Genomic DNA, 15,861 nt, shown 5'->3' on the forward strand with positions numbered 1-15,861 from the left:
ATTGGCCTTTTTATAATTAGCCCAATTCTCTTGGATTAGCCCATTTAGTTCTTCCTTGAAACGCTTGGCTCTAAGTCTTGTAATTGGGCCACTAGGAAGTGACAAAGGGTCTAGTGTAAATCCAGCTCCATTCCCACATGTATGATCAGCATGTCCAGCTCTTGGTTTGCATCATTCTCCCCCTCTTGAGAAGGATTTGTCCTCAAATAATCACCTACATCAAAAGGAGACAAATCAACAACATTAAAACTTGCACTAACACCATACTCACCTGGTAGGTCAAGCTTGTAGGCATTATTATTGATGCGTGCCACTACTTGAAATGGTCCGTCACCCCGTGGTAGGAGTTTTGAACACCGTTTCTCTGGAAAACGGTCCTTCCTTAAGTGCAACCAAACCCAATCTCCTGGTTCAAACACTACCTTCTTCCGTCCCTTGTTGGCTTGCTGGACATATTGTTTAGTCCTCCTTTCAATGTTCAACCGTGCCATCTAAGTTCACACGTTCACTCAAAGGTAAAGGAGTTAAATCCAAAGGTGAGAATGGGTTAAAGCCTTAAACGATTTCAAATGGTGAAAACATAGTTGCAGAATGTGTACTTCTATTGTAAGCAAATTCAACATGTGGCAAACAATCTTCCCATGTTTTCAAGTTCTTTTAATGATAGCATGCAACAAAGAAGACAAAGTTTTATCACTACTTCAGTTTGACCATCCGTTTGTGGATGACAAGTAGTAGAAAATAACAACTTGGTTCCCAACTTTCCCCACAAAGTCTTCCAAAAGTAACTCACAAACTTTGCATCCCGATCAGAAACAATGGTCCTAGGCATGCCATGTAACCTAACAATTTCTTTGAAGAACAAATCAGCTATATGTGATGCATCATCAGTTTTATGACATGCAATGAAGTGTGCCATCTTGGAAAATCGATCTACCACCACAAAACTGAATCTCTCCTCCTCTTAGTCCTAGGTTAACCTAAAAAAAAATCCATAGAAATATCAGTCCAAGGTTCATGAGGTATTGGCAAAGGGATGTACAAACCATGGGGTTTCAATCTAGACTTAGCCTGTTTACACGTACACTTCTTTCCACATCACGTTTCATATAAGGCCAAAAATGATCATGCAAAATTCCTAAAGTCTTACACCAAAATGACCCATCAAACCACCACCATGAGCTTCTCTCACAAGCAATTCACGCAAAGAACACGTAGTTACACACAGTTTATTTTCTCGAAACAAAAATCCATCATGCTTATAAAACTTACCAAACGCCACTTTTTCACATGCATTGAACACATCACCAAAATCAGAATCTTGTGCATACAAATCCTTAATGTATTCAATGCCAAGCAATTTTGTATCTAGAATGGAAAGTAAAGCATACCTGCGGGACAATGCATCAGCCACCACATTTTCCTTACCTTGCTTGTATCTGATCACATAAGGAAAGGTTTCAATAAATTCCACCCACTTGGCATGGCGTTTGTTCAACCTTTGTTGTCCTTTTAAATGCTTCAAAGATTCATGATCTGTGTGAATCACGAATTCCTTTGGCCATAGATAGTGCTGCCAATTTTCCAAAACCCTTACCAAGGCATACATCTCCTTATCATAAGTGGGATAATTTGGAGCTGCCCCACTCAACTTTTCACTGAAATAAGCAACTGGACGTCCTTCTTGCATCAAAACAGCTCCAATACCTATTCCTGAAGCATCATACTCAATTTCAAAAGTTTCAGCAAAGTTAGGTAAAACAAGCAAAAGGTGCATTAGTTAACTTTTCTTTGATCAGATAAACTACACATTTTTCTTGATGACTTCAGGAAGAGGGGTGGCTAAGCTACTAAAATCACACACAAACCGTCTATAGGCTATGCCGTGGAAACTCCTCACTTGGCTGATTGTTGTAGGCGTTGGCCACTCTTGGATTGCCTTCACCTTTTCCTCGTCCACCTCAATTCCGCTCTTACTAACAACAAAACCAAGAAACACAAGCTTATCTGTGCAAAAGGTGCACTTCATGAGGTTAGCAACACAACTTTTCTTTTCTTAGAATTTCCAAAACAGTTTTCAAATGCATTACATGTTCTTCCAAGTTTTTTCTATACATTAGGATATCATCAAAATAAACAACTACAAATCTGCCAATAAATGCACGCAAAACATGGTTCATCAAACGCATAAATGTGCTCGAGCATTAGTTAAACCGAAAGGCATTTATAACCACTCATACAAACCATATTTAGTCTTAAAAGCAGTTTTCCATTCATCACTTTCCTTCATCCTAATCTGATGATATCCACTCTTAAGATCAATTTTTGTAAAGACACAAGAACCATGCAATTCATCCAGCATATCATCTAATCTAGGAATGGGATGACGATACTTTACCATTATGTTGTTGATGGCTCAGCAGTCAACACACATCCTCCATGTTCCATCCTTCTTAGGAACTAATAGCACTGGAACAGCACAAGGACTCATGCTTTCACGCACGTACCCCTTCTCCAATAATTCACCTACTTGCTTCTGAATCTCCTTGGTCTCCTCGGGATTGCTCCTATAAGCAGGTCAGTTTGGAATGGATGCACCGCGTATGAAATCAATTTGATGTTCACTCCCTCGAATTGGAGGTAAGCCATAAGGTACCTCTTCGGGAAGGACATCTTCAAACTCCTACAAAAGAGAAACAATATCGCTCGGCAAAGTACCAACGAGATCATTAGTACAAAAAAGAGCCTCCTTGTACATGAGTACAATAAGGGGCTGGTGTGAAAATAATGCTCTCTTGATCTCACTTTTTTTTTGCAATATAACTAAATTTTTCCTCTCTTGCTCTCACTATGGCTGAAATCCTCTCTCTTTCTTTTTCACTCTAATCAATATTTTTCTCTCTTTCTTTATTTTTAAACTCTTTTCTTTTTTCTATTTCAGCCTTCCTTTCTTTATTTTTTTCATTTGATCTTTGTAACTTTAGTTGATCCTCCATGACCTGTTTTGGAGTTAATGGAACAAGAGTAATAGGTTGCCTTTTAAGAGTGAAAGAATACCTATTCGTGAATCCATCATGCGTAACCCTCAAATCATACTGCCACGGTCTCCCCAATAATAAATGGCATGCATGAATAGGAACCACATCACAAAGCACCTCATCCTCATATTTGCCAATGGATAATGCCACCAACACTTGCCTTGTCGCCTTGATTTTGCCACAATCATTCAGCCACTGAAGCCGGTAAGGGTGAGGATGTTTCAAAGGGCCAATTTCTCCACCAAATAAGTGCTGGCTACATTTGTACCACTCCCTCCATCGATAATGATACTTCAAACTTTGTTATTTACAAAGCACCGAGTATGAAATAAGTTCTCCCTTTGGTTACTTTCTTCCTCCTTAATCTGCACATTGAGAACTATCCTTGCTACCAATAAATCTCCAACCACAGCATCCTCCACAGGTGGCATGGCATCATCATCTACTTCTTCCTCATTCTCTGACTCAAGCTCTCCTTGGGCATTAATCACCATCACCTTTTTGTTTACACACTGGCTAGCTATGTGTCCCCGCCCCTAACATTTAAAACACTTAATATCACGTGTTTTAGAAGTAGAAGAACCAGTGTTACCTAAAGTAGTGGCGGTCGTTGGCTTGGCATTCGAGGGTTCAAATTTTGGATTATTTTGTAGCTGCTCGTCCTTTTTTGGATCTGTCTTCCATAGGCTGGTGGTAGCCATAGGTTGTCCCCTCCTAGACAATCCATTCCGTTTGAGTTGTTCCTCCACCTTTATGGCTTGATGCACCATATCCGTCAGCTCAACATAGTGCTGCAACTCAACTATATCCGCAATCTCTCGATTTAAACCGTGCAAAAACCTAGCCATGGTGGCTTCCCTGTCCTCTTCTACATTAGCCCGGATCATAGCTACCTCCATCTCCTTGTAATACTCATCCACACTCTTGGAACCTTGATTTAACCTCTGTAACTTTTGATACAATCCCCTATAATAGTGGCTGGGTACAAAACGCTTCCTCATAAGAATTTTCATCTCCTCCCAAGTGTCTACGGGTGTCTCTCTATTCCTCCTCGTATTAATCAGTAATTGATCCCACCAAACAATGGCATAATTGGTGAATTCAATTACTGCCAACTTAACCTTCTTTATCTCCGAGTAGTTGTGACAATCAAACATCGTCTCTATTTTAGTTTCCCACTCCAAATAAGCTTCAGGATCATTTTTACCTTGAAAAGATGGGATTTTAATCTTTATGTTTCCTAAATCATTATCCCTCCTAGGCCAACCCATCCTAGCTTCTCTATTCCCATACCCACGCTCAAACCTGCCCCGGTTCAAATATGGCTCATCAAACACCTCTGACTCAGCCTCTTCCTCAACATTCTGCCACGGAACACGCCCACTTTGTTGCCTATTGGGGATGTCTTGTTGCTGTTCCCTAGGAGTTCCTGCTTCTACCTTGTCCAACCTCTCATGAATAGGTTCTAATTAAGCCCTCATCATACGCCTCATCTCCCCTAACAACGCTTGCATTTGGAGTTTCGGACCTGCGGGCTGTCAAAAATCTCTGGTTTTGTCTTCTTCTTGATTATTGGACATGTTTAAAATCTGCAATAAAAAGTTAGAATCCTCACAAACACTCCCTCACGTGTTTCACTCAACAATTGATACACTTGCACTCGTGTTTTCACTCTAAATGGCTTTTACCCTCTTATGGTCTCACACACTCTTGCCTTTTTCCACTCTTTTGTGTCTTCTTTAGTTCTTAATCGAACTTCAAGAAACTAATAAAAAATAATCTAGCAACCACTCAAAAAGGAGAAGCAACCAAACTCATCAACAAATCAAGAAGGGAAAAAGGACTCATCAAAAGATCAAAGATCAAGAACTTGAATACGGTGAGAAACAAGATTGAAAGGAATAAATTTTTCTTAATGGAATCGTGTACTTTTTTTTTGTTGTTGTTCTTTTTTTTTCAAGTACAGATATCAAATGATAGGGAAATATGAAAAAGAAAATAAAAGATAGTCAAACTTGCCTTAGAACCAAATCTCTGATACCAAATGATATGAACCTCACCAACAATTGTGATGAAACCCGATAACAATGATGGTTTGGAACCCCAAGATCGTGTAGACAAGATTTGTTGAGCCTTGACCCGTCACCTAATTAGATGAAAACCAAGACTACAACGGATAGAAAACGCCACCCCAGGAAACCTAAGAATATCTCAAGGATCAAGGTGATAAGTTTGGTTGTTTGAACGCCACAAGATTAACTTGATAAGTTCAAGAGTTCTTTCAAGAACGAAGAGGAACACACCTCACAATAATAATAATATTTCTCAAAACATAATGTCTTACAATGTTCATAAAACCCCTATATATACTTGGAACAATCCTCCAAGAATAGGAAAAGTCATAATTCAGCCTTAAAATCAACACAAATATAAAAATAATTACTCCCCACGTTTTTAGGCATTTTGGACTTCAAAAGGCTGCCAAAAATAACTTAAATGACTAAATTTAATGCATTAACTTAACCAGCCAAGGCCATTTGCATTCCCCTATTTAATATCCTTGAAACTCATCAAATTCATGCCCTTTAATGACTAAACCATGCTGATTACGTTTTTGGATGTTAATTAGCCTCTTCACTTGCTTTGATGACATGGACTAAGCCTTGATTATTATTTGAGTCCATATTGGTCTTTTTAGAATCAGCCCAATTCTCTTGGATTAGCCCATTTAGTGCTTCCTTGAAACGCTTGGCTCTAAGTCTTGTAATTGGGCCATTAGGAAGTGACAAAGGGTCTAGTGTAAATCCAGCTCCATTCCCACATGTATGATCAGCTATGCCCTCCTGGCCTACATGCATACTAATACACATAGTCATGCATTATAGATATCCAAATAATCATATAAACATGCTTTTAATCATTCAAGTAACATATAATCCAGTTATGCCCTCCCGGCATACTAATCTTAAGCCCTATTAGTAATTTTGCGTCGTTACAACTATCCCTTCCTAATGAGAATTTCGTCCTCGAAATTTACCTGAATAATTTGGGATACTGATCCTGCATCGCTGACTCAAGCTCCCAGGTCGCCTCCTTGACATTACTACTCCTCCACAACACTCTAACAAGAGGAATCGTCTTATTCCATAGTACTTTATCCTTCCATCCAAAATCTGAACCGGTTGCTCGTCATACGCTAAATCTGTCTGCAATTCCAAGTCTTCATACCTCAATACATGTGTCATATCTGAGACGTACTTCCGAAGCATAGAGACTTGAAATACGTCATGAACTCCCAACAACGACGGTGGCAAAGCTAACCTGTAAGCCACCTGACCGATGCCCTTCTTTCCAAATCTCCTCACTCCTCGCAGTAGTGAAACTCGAAGAAACACGTGGTCCCCAACCTAGAACTCCACGTCCCTACGCTTGGGATCAGCGTAGCTCTTCTGTCTGCTCTATGAGGCGAGCATCTTAGCTCGGATCTTCTTTATAGCTTCATTTGTCTTCTGAACCATATCCGGCCCCAAATACTTCCTCTCACCTGTCTCATCCCAATGAATGGGTGATCTACATTTCCTCCCATATAACATCTCGTAGGGAGCCACTCCAATCGTTGATTGGTAACTATTGTTGTATGAAAACTCAATCAACGGAAGATACTTACTCCAAGATCCCTTGAAGTCAATCACACATGCTCGAAGAAAATCCTCCAATACCTGAATCATCCTCTCAGACTGTCCATCAGTCTGAGGATGGAAGGTTGTGCTGAACTTCAACTGAGTTCCCATAGCCTTCTGCAAACTACCCCAAAACTTGGAGGTAAAGATAGGATCCTGGTCTGACATTATAGACTTAGGAACCCCATGGAGACGTACGATCTCACTCACATACAACTTTGCATACTGATTCGAAGTATATGTCGACCTCACTTGAAGAAAATTGGTTGACTTGGTGTATATGTCCACTATCACCCACACCGAGTCATGAAGCCCTATTGTTCTGGGTAAACCTCCCACAAAATCCATCATAATATCCTCCCATTTCCACTCGGGAATACCCAAAGGCTGAAACAACCCTGCTTGTCGCTGATGCTCAGCCTTCACCTGCTGACAGGTTAAACATCTAGCTACGTACTCCACCACATCCTTTTTCATCCCGGGCCACCAATATAATGTCCGTAGATCCTAGTACATCTTCGTGGTACTTGGATGAAGTGAGTACGGCGTCGTATGTGACTCATCCAATATCTCTTGTCTGATCCTCTCATTAGTTGGAACACAAATCCGTCCCTGATATTGAAGCAAACCAACCTTAGAAATAGAATAGTCCTTAATTACTCCCGCTAAGACATTCTCCCTAACCTCCTGTAACTGAGCGTCTGCCAATTGACCTTCTTTAATCCGCTCTAGCAGGGTCGACTACAGAGTAATATTGGCTAATCGACCCACCACCAATTCTATCCCCGCTCTGACCATCTCATAAGCAAACTCTCTCGAGATCTGGGTGGAACTATATAACTGACCTGGGCCTCTCCGGCTCAATGCATCCTCCACTACATTGGATTTCCCTTGATGGTAATGAATATGACAATCATAGTCTTTTACCAACTCCATCCAACGTCTCTGCCTCATGTTCAGGTCCTTCTGGGTGAAGAAATACTTTAGACTCTTGTGATCGGTGTATATCTCGCACTTCTCCCCATAATAACGCTGCCAAACCTTCTGATACGAACCACACCAATGATTGTGGTGAAACCCGACACCAAATATGGCAGCCACCAAGAACACACGAATCTGGAATGATGACCCGTGACCCAATGCTTAGCCAAGCACGAACCTTGGTATGAGGAAGACGCCACAAACGGTGATGGGAATCCATTTGATAAGTCAGATCGAACGCCACAAGGAATACCCTTGATAAGTTCGAATAGTCTCTTCAAGAACTCAAGAAGAAAACCTCTCAATTTCCATTTCATCAAAATCTGAATTTCCCAAATGTTTACAAGCCCTAATATGGCCGAAATTACATGAAAGAAAAGCCCCTTTGTCTTCCTAATGAAAACCCTAACAATCACAAATAGAAAGACTCTTGGACTCTCACAAGTCAAATGTTTGACTTTCACAAAAAAAACAAAGACTAAATAAAACGTGATTAAGTGATTGATTAAAATAAAAATACAAGATGCCAAAATCCAATAAGACTCATTACAAGAAGCTAAATATTGATCAATCTCCTAAATTGAGTCTACTTTGATGAGCAGTACAAGTCTTTGTTCTCCTTCAGTGTTGACCACGGTCTCCTCCTGTTTTTAGGACTCTGTGGACTAGGTTGTTAAGTTCATCTTTGAATCTCTTGGCTCGCGCCCTCGTCACCGGACCAACTGGAACTTGACTTGGATCTTTAGTCTTGGTGTCCTCATCACCTTCAGTGCGAATACCACCACTACTAACTCCAAATCATGGGTAGGATACCGCTGCTCATACTCCTTCAGCTACCGTGATGCATAAGCAATGACTTTCTCGTTCTACATCAACACACAGCCTAAACCCAACCTTGACGCATCAAAGTAGACAACAAACTTCCCTTCCTCCGAAAGAAGACTCAGCACAAGTGTCGTCTCTTCAACTCTTGGAAATTGTTCTCACACTTGTCTGACCAGATGAACTTCAAATTCTTCCGTGTCAATTCTGCCATCGGTGCCGCTATCTTCAAGAAGCCTTCCCTAAACCGTCTATAGTAATCTGCTAGACCAAGAAAACTTCGCACCTCCGAGGTGTTCCTTGGCCTCGGCCAATCCCTAACTGCCTCCACCTTGGATGGATCCACCTTAATCTCATTTGCACCAACAATATGTCAAAGGAATGTCACTTCTGGTAACCAAAACTCACATTTCTTAAACTTGGCGTACAACTGATGCTTCGTCAATCTCTGCAAAACCTGTCGAAGATGAAACTTGTGCTCTGCCTCTGAATTAGAGTACACTAAGATGTCGTCGATGAAGACAATAACGAACTGATCCAGAAAATCCTTGAATACCCTGTTCATTAGATCCATAAAGGCTACTGGAGCACTGGTCAAACCAAACAACATGACCAGAAACTCATAATCCTCAGGAAACACATCCAAGAACTCGCAAACCAATCTGGTCTCCTCCGGTCTTGTTGGCAAAACCCTTGTGGTATCTACCACACTAGCCAGAAAACCTATACATCCTCCCTATAACAGATCTCTAGCTCTCAGCGTTGATATCATGGGTACGCAGGGTCCATGCACCGCTCCCACAAAGACAAAGGGATCCTCGCCTTCTGGCTCAAAGGTCACCATCTTCTTTCTGCAGTCAATAGTAGCTTCGTATCTAACCAGCCAATCCATGCCTTAAATCATATCAAAGTCCTTTATACCCAACTCAATCAAGTCCACTGACATTTCCCTACCATCAACCATCACTGGCAGTGCTCTAATCCATCTCCTAGAATCTACCAGTTCTCATGTAGGCAAACTAGTCCCAAACCCCGAAGTATAATACTCACTAGGTCTACACAGTCTATCAATTACCTTACTAGAAACAAACGAATGTAGCACCAGAGTCAATCAATATAGTAAAAGGAGAGCTAGCGCTAGAAATCTGACCTGTCACTACTGAGGGACTAGCCTCAACCTCCGCCTGCGTCAGGGTGAACACTCGAGCCGGAGTCAAGCTGTCCACCTTCACTTCATATCCTTTTTTCGTTGTCGGGTAGTCTTTCTTGAGGAGTCCCACCACCCCGCACACATAACAGGCCCTAGCCTGACACTCGCCCGAATGGCGTTTTCTGCACCTCGTGCACTCAGGATAGTCCTCCATGTATCACCGCCTCCTTGACGGCCACCTTGAGTACCCCGACCTCTCCTATCAGGACCAGGAGTGGTCGAAGCATCAGGGGTCTTTCTCTTCAGATCGCTGGGGCCTTCGCCCTTACCAGACCCAAAATATGGAGGCACCGCCCTGCGGCCCTCCAGATCTTATTCTCCGCTTCCTTAGCGGTAAGAGCCTTCTCGACAACCTGGGCATAAGTTGTTCCCCCAGGAACTGTTGTAATCCTCACATCTCGGGATGATACGAACCACGCCAACAAGTGTGACGAAACCCGACACCAAATATGGAACAGCCACCAAGAGCACACGAAATGGAATGAAGAACCGCGACCCAATGCTTAGCAAAGCACGAACCTTGGTATGAGGAAGACGCCACAAACGGGGATGGGAATCCGTTTGATAAGTCGGATTGAACGCCACAAGGGATACCCTTGATAAGTTCGGATAGTCTCTTCAAGAACTCAAGAAGAAAAACTCACAAATTTTCATTCAACATAATCTGATTTTTCCAAATGTTTTCAAGGCCTTATATAGCCGAAAATTACATAAATACAAGCCCCTTTGTCTTCCTAAAAACCGAAATATTAAAGACAAGCCTTTTGTCTTCCTAATGAAACCGAAAAATAAAGACAACCCTTTGTCTTCCTAATGAAAACTGAAATTTAAAGACAACCCTTTGCCTTCCTAATAAAAACCAAAAATTAAAGACAAAAGGACTATTGGACTCACACAAGTCAAATGTTTGACTTATCACAAAACAAAGACTAAATAAAAAACGTGATTAAAAATAAAAAGACTCATTACAGGAAGCTAAATATTGATCAAGCTCCTAAACTGGTGTCCTCATCATTCCTCCCCTCTTGACTTGGATCAACTGGAACTTGACTTGGATTTTTATTTTTGGTGTCCTCATCATTCCCCCCCTCTTGAGAAAGATTTGACCTCAAATCGTCACCTGCATCAAAAGGACTCAAATCAGAAACATTAAAAGTAGCACTAACAGTATACTCACCTGGTAAATCGAGTCTGTAGGCATTGTCATTGATCCTTTCTAGCACTTGAAACGGCCCATCTCCTCGAGGTAGCAATTTGGAACGTCTTTGTCACCGGGGTCAAAAACCTGCTTGTGACGACCTTTGTGAGCATCAAGTTGGTTAGTGTTTAAAAGAGCCTCCTTAACCTCACTTTTTTTTGCATAAAAATTATTCTGTTTTCTGTCTAATTTTCCCTCATTGATCGAACTCTTCTCTTTCTTTTCTCTCTCACTTGATTCGACCCTTTTCTCTCTTTGTCTCTCTTTTTTCTCACTCTCATTCATATTTTCACTCTCCTTCTTTTGCTCACTCAATTTTTGCAACCTCACTTGGTCTTCATATACTTGCTTTGGCGTCAATGGAGCTAGAGAGATTGTTCGTTGACGGAACGTGAATGAGTACTTGTTGGTGAAGCCATCATGCTGGACTCGTCGATCAAATAGCCAAGGCCTTCCTAGAAGGAGGTGTCCAGCTTGCATGGGAACCACATCGCACAATACCTCATCCCCATACTTGCCAATTCGAAATGATACCAGCACCTGTTTTGTAACCCTCACTTCACCACTATCATTCAACCACTGCAACTTGTATGGACAAGGATGTTTAAGCGTTGGGAGCCCCAGCTTCTCAACCATGGAAGAACTAGCAACATTAGTACAACTACCTCCATCAATAATCACACTACATACCTTGTCTTTCACATGACAACGAGTGTGAAAGATGTTCGCCCGCTGCACCTCTTCTTCCTCTTCTTTTGCTTGCAAATTCAAGGCTCGTCGTGTGACTAGTGCAAGCATCTCACCAGATTCTGGCCCATACTCTTCATCATCGATAGAAGCATCTTCCAATGGTGGCATGTCAGCAAGATCACCTTCATCTTCAGAATCGAGCTCGCCACTTTCTCGAATCACCATAACTCTCTTGTTTGGACATTGGCTAGCTATGTGTCCTCGCCCCTGACATTTGAAACACTTTATCTCACTAGAATGGGACGAAGTAGGGGCTGTGTTACCTTGAGGGGTCGTGGTTGGTTTTGGTGTAAAGGATGAAGTAGGTTGGTCTTCTTCCTTCTTTGGATAGTTCGACCGCCAAGGTGTTGCACTTGAATTTTGTGGGCTCGGTCTTGGCTTTGAACTTGTACTACCCCTCTTGAGCTGCCTCTCAACTTTGATTGCCATATGCACCAAATCTTCCAATTCCACATAATGGTGTAGCTCAATTGGAATAGCAATCTCTCGGTTCAACCCATTCAAAAACCTTGCCATTGTTGCCTCCCGATCCTCTTCCACATTTGCTCTAATCATAGCCATCTCCATCTCCTTGTAATACTCATCAACACTCTTGGAACCTTGACGAAGACCCTGCAACTTAAGGTATAGATCTCGATAATAATGAGATGGTACAAACCGTCGCCTCATCACCCTCTTCATTGCCTCCCATGTGTCAATAGGACGATCTCCACTTCGCCTCCTGTTGATGCACAACTGATCCCACCAAACAATAGCATAATCAGTAAACTCAATGGCAGCAAGTTTTACCTTCTTCATGTCGGAGTAGTTGTGACAATCAAAAACTAGCTCCATCTTCTTCTCCCACTCAAGGTATGCTTCAGGATCACTCTTCCCCTGAAATGCTGGAATTCTCATTTTGATATTTCCCAAATAATTATCTACCTGGTTCCTAGCTTCTCTATCCCGACCATACCTCCTATGGTTACCCGCCGACATCCTATCAAACTCATCATCAGAAATTACCCCTTCCAAATCCCCTTCATTCTCATCCTCCCTTTGGTACACCCTATTCCTCCGTGGCCTCCATTGTGTTCCTTCTTCTACCCTATCCAACCTCTCATGTATTTGCTCACACTCCGCTCTCATCATCCTTCCCATCTCCCCAATTAGTGCTTGCATTTGCAGATTCGGAACTTCAAGTGGTGGAATATGATTGCTTGCATTTTTCTCTGGATTTTGTGCTATGATGGAAATCTGCAAAATAAGGTTAGAATAATATGGAGAAAAGACCTCACCACACTCCCTCACGTGTTTCGCTCAAATAGTATTTTCACTCAAATCCCCTCGTGTTTCACTCAAAAAAAAATGTCACTCAAGTCCACTCGTGTTTCACTCAACTTTGATGGCTTTTACCCTCAAATAAGCTCACACCTCTGCCTTTTTCCACTCGTATTCTTCTTTAAGTTCTTTCAAAACTAATCCAACTGTAATATGGAGTATTCAAGCAGCGAATCCAACCAAACAAACCAAACGAACGTCGACGAAAACTGGTGAAAATGACGAAAAAAATGATGATTTTTGGAACACTTGTGTGGGGTTTTGGCAAAAGGGACTCTAGACTATGGGGAACAAGAATAGAACAAAAAATTTTAAGAAGGGTTTGGATCCCTTTGAATTTTTTTTCTTCTTTCTTTCTGTCTTTCTATTTTTTTTTTCTCAAATGCAGATACAAGGAACAATTCAAAAACAAAATGAATCGGTTTTTCACAAGAGAAACAATGGAGACTCAAAAAGAAAAGAGAAATAATGCAGATTCGGATTTCACAAAAAGAAAAGAGACAACCCAACCCACTTTCGGATTTAACAATAAGAATAAGTGAAACTCAATCCCAACTCAGATTTCACCAAAAGAACAAGATAAAACCCAATCTCAATTCAGATTTCACTACAAGAACAAGAGAAAACTCAATCCTAATTCAGATTTCACAATAAGAACAAGGGAACTCAATCTCAATTTGGATTGCACAATAAGAACAAGAAAAAAAAAACTCAATCCCAATTCAGATTTCACAATAAGAACAAGAGAAATCTCAAACCCAATTTCAGATTTTACAATAAGAACAAGAGAAACCCAAGGTAAAATTCGGATTTCAAAAGCAAAGCAAGAGAAACTCAATGAAAATTCGGATTTCAGAATAAGAACTAGAGAAAACTAATGCAAAGTCAGATTCCACAAGTAGAACAAGATAAAACTCAAAGCCCTAATTCACGTTAAGAACCCTAATTCATGATTTCAGAAATGAAAAGAAAACAAAATAGGGGATTACAAAGGAATTGAAACTTTGTGTAGACTAGTTTCAGATTTCAAGGGATTTCACAAAGAAATAATGGGAACTAGGAAATAAGAACACGATTTGAACAAAGAAACAATCTGGAATAAAGAGATTAACTATAATGGTTTCAGATTTTTAGAAGTAAGAAAATCAAGAACACGAATAGATAGATTTTTTTTTTTTTTCAAGAAATCCTAATATAATAACACGAACTGAATAGAAAAAAAATGAAAAAGGATAGGCCAAACCGGATGATCCTAATCTCTGATACCAACTGATACGAACCACGCCAACAAGTGTGACGAAACCCGACACCAAATATGGAACAGCCACCAAGAGCACACGAAATGGAATGAAGAACCGCGACCCAATGCTTAGCAAAGCACGAACCTTGGTATGAGGAAGACGCCACAAACGGGGATGGGAATCCGTTTGATAAGTCGGATTGAACGCCACAAGGGATACCCTTGATAAGTTCGGATAGTCTCTTCAAGAACTCAAGAAGAAAAACTCACAAATTTTCATTCAACATAATCTGATTTTTCCAAATGTTTTCAAGGCCTTATATAGCCGAAAATTACATAAATACAAGCCCCTTTGTCTTCCTAAAAACCGAAATATTAAAGACAAGCCTTTTGTCTTCCTAATGAAACCGAAAAATAAAGACAACCCTTTGTCTTCCTAATGAAAACTGAAATTTAAAGACAACCCTTTGCCTTCCTAATAAAAACCGAAAATTAAAGACAAAAGGACTATTGGACTCACACAAGTCAAATGTTTGACTTATCACAAAACAAAGACTAAATAAAAAACGTGATTAAAAATAAAAAGACTCATTACAGGAAGCTAAATATTGATCAAGCTCCTAAACTGGTGTCCTCATCATTCCTCCCCTCTTGACTTGGATCAACTGGAACTTGACTTGGATTTTTAGTCTTGGTGTCCTCATCACGGGATATCATAGCATTAAGCCCTCTGATAAATCTGTCCTGCCTAGCTGCATCAGTAGGCACAAGATCTGGTGCGAACTTCGCAAGTCTGTCAAACTTCAGGGTATATTCTGTAACTGTCATGCTACCCTGAACCAGCCCCACGAACCCAAACATTCGCTGCCCTGATGGAAACATTATAGTATTCCTGACTGAATAGGTCCTTGAATCCTTCCAAACTCAGTGTAGTAACATCTCTGGTCTGTGATGTCACTTCCCACCAGATACAAGCATCCTCTCTAAGCATATATGTGGCACAGGCCATTCTGTCATGTCCTTCTACCCTCATGAAATCCTAGCAGTATTCATGGTCATCCACTGTTCGGCCTTCAGTGGATTAGGTCCTCCCTCAAAGATTGGGGCTGCTGCTTTCTGAACCGCTTATACAACAACTCCCATCTATTCCCAACCTCTACTAGCTGTACAATTGGTACCACTGCAGGTGGCACAATAGGGGCAGCACTCCCTGATGGGCCAACTGTCGCAGAATGCGGATCTGCTGATCCTGGCTCTGTAGCCGTGCTTGCATATCTGCCATAAGTTGCTGCCAGTTCTCAGGGACTGGCGAAGGGGTTTGGCCCTAGTCATTATCTCTAGTCTCAGACTTGGTCCGGCTAGTCGCGTAGATTTTCTTAGACGCATAGTTATCCAAATTAATCTGCAATCAAAGACTCAGTGGTCAGACTATGATGACAGGGTAATAATCCTTTCATGATCCACCATTAGAACTCAAACATTCACAAATAATCAAGAATAACAGTTTATCCAAGTATTCATCCATATATTCATTCACATGCATAGCAATGCTAATAAGCACGCCTTAATATCATCACATAATAGTCAAGGGCCAGGCCCTATCAGTATCTCATGCTCCCTAT

General features: G+C 41.1%; 1 pseudogene; it reads right to left on the reverse strand.

Moving 5' to 3' along the window:
• Positions 1-3,574: 3,574 nt before the first annotated feature.
• LOC133785402 (uncharacterized) overlaps positions 3,575-15,861 on the reverse strand; it is a 75,154-nt pseudogene continuing 62,867 nt past the window's right edge.

The sequence above is a fragment of the Humulus lupulus genome, chromosome 6 (assembly GCF_963169125.1).
Source record: "Humulus lupulus chromosome 6, drHumLupu1.1, whole genome shotgun sequence".
NCBI lineage: Eukaryota > Viridiplantae > Streptophyta > Magnoliopsida > Rosales > Cannabaceae > Humulus > Humulus lupulus.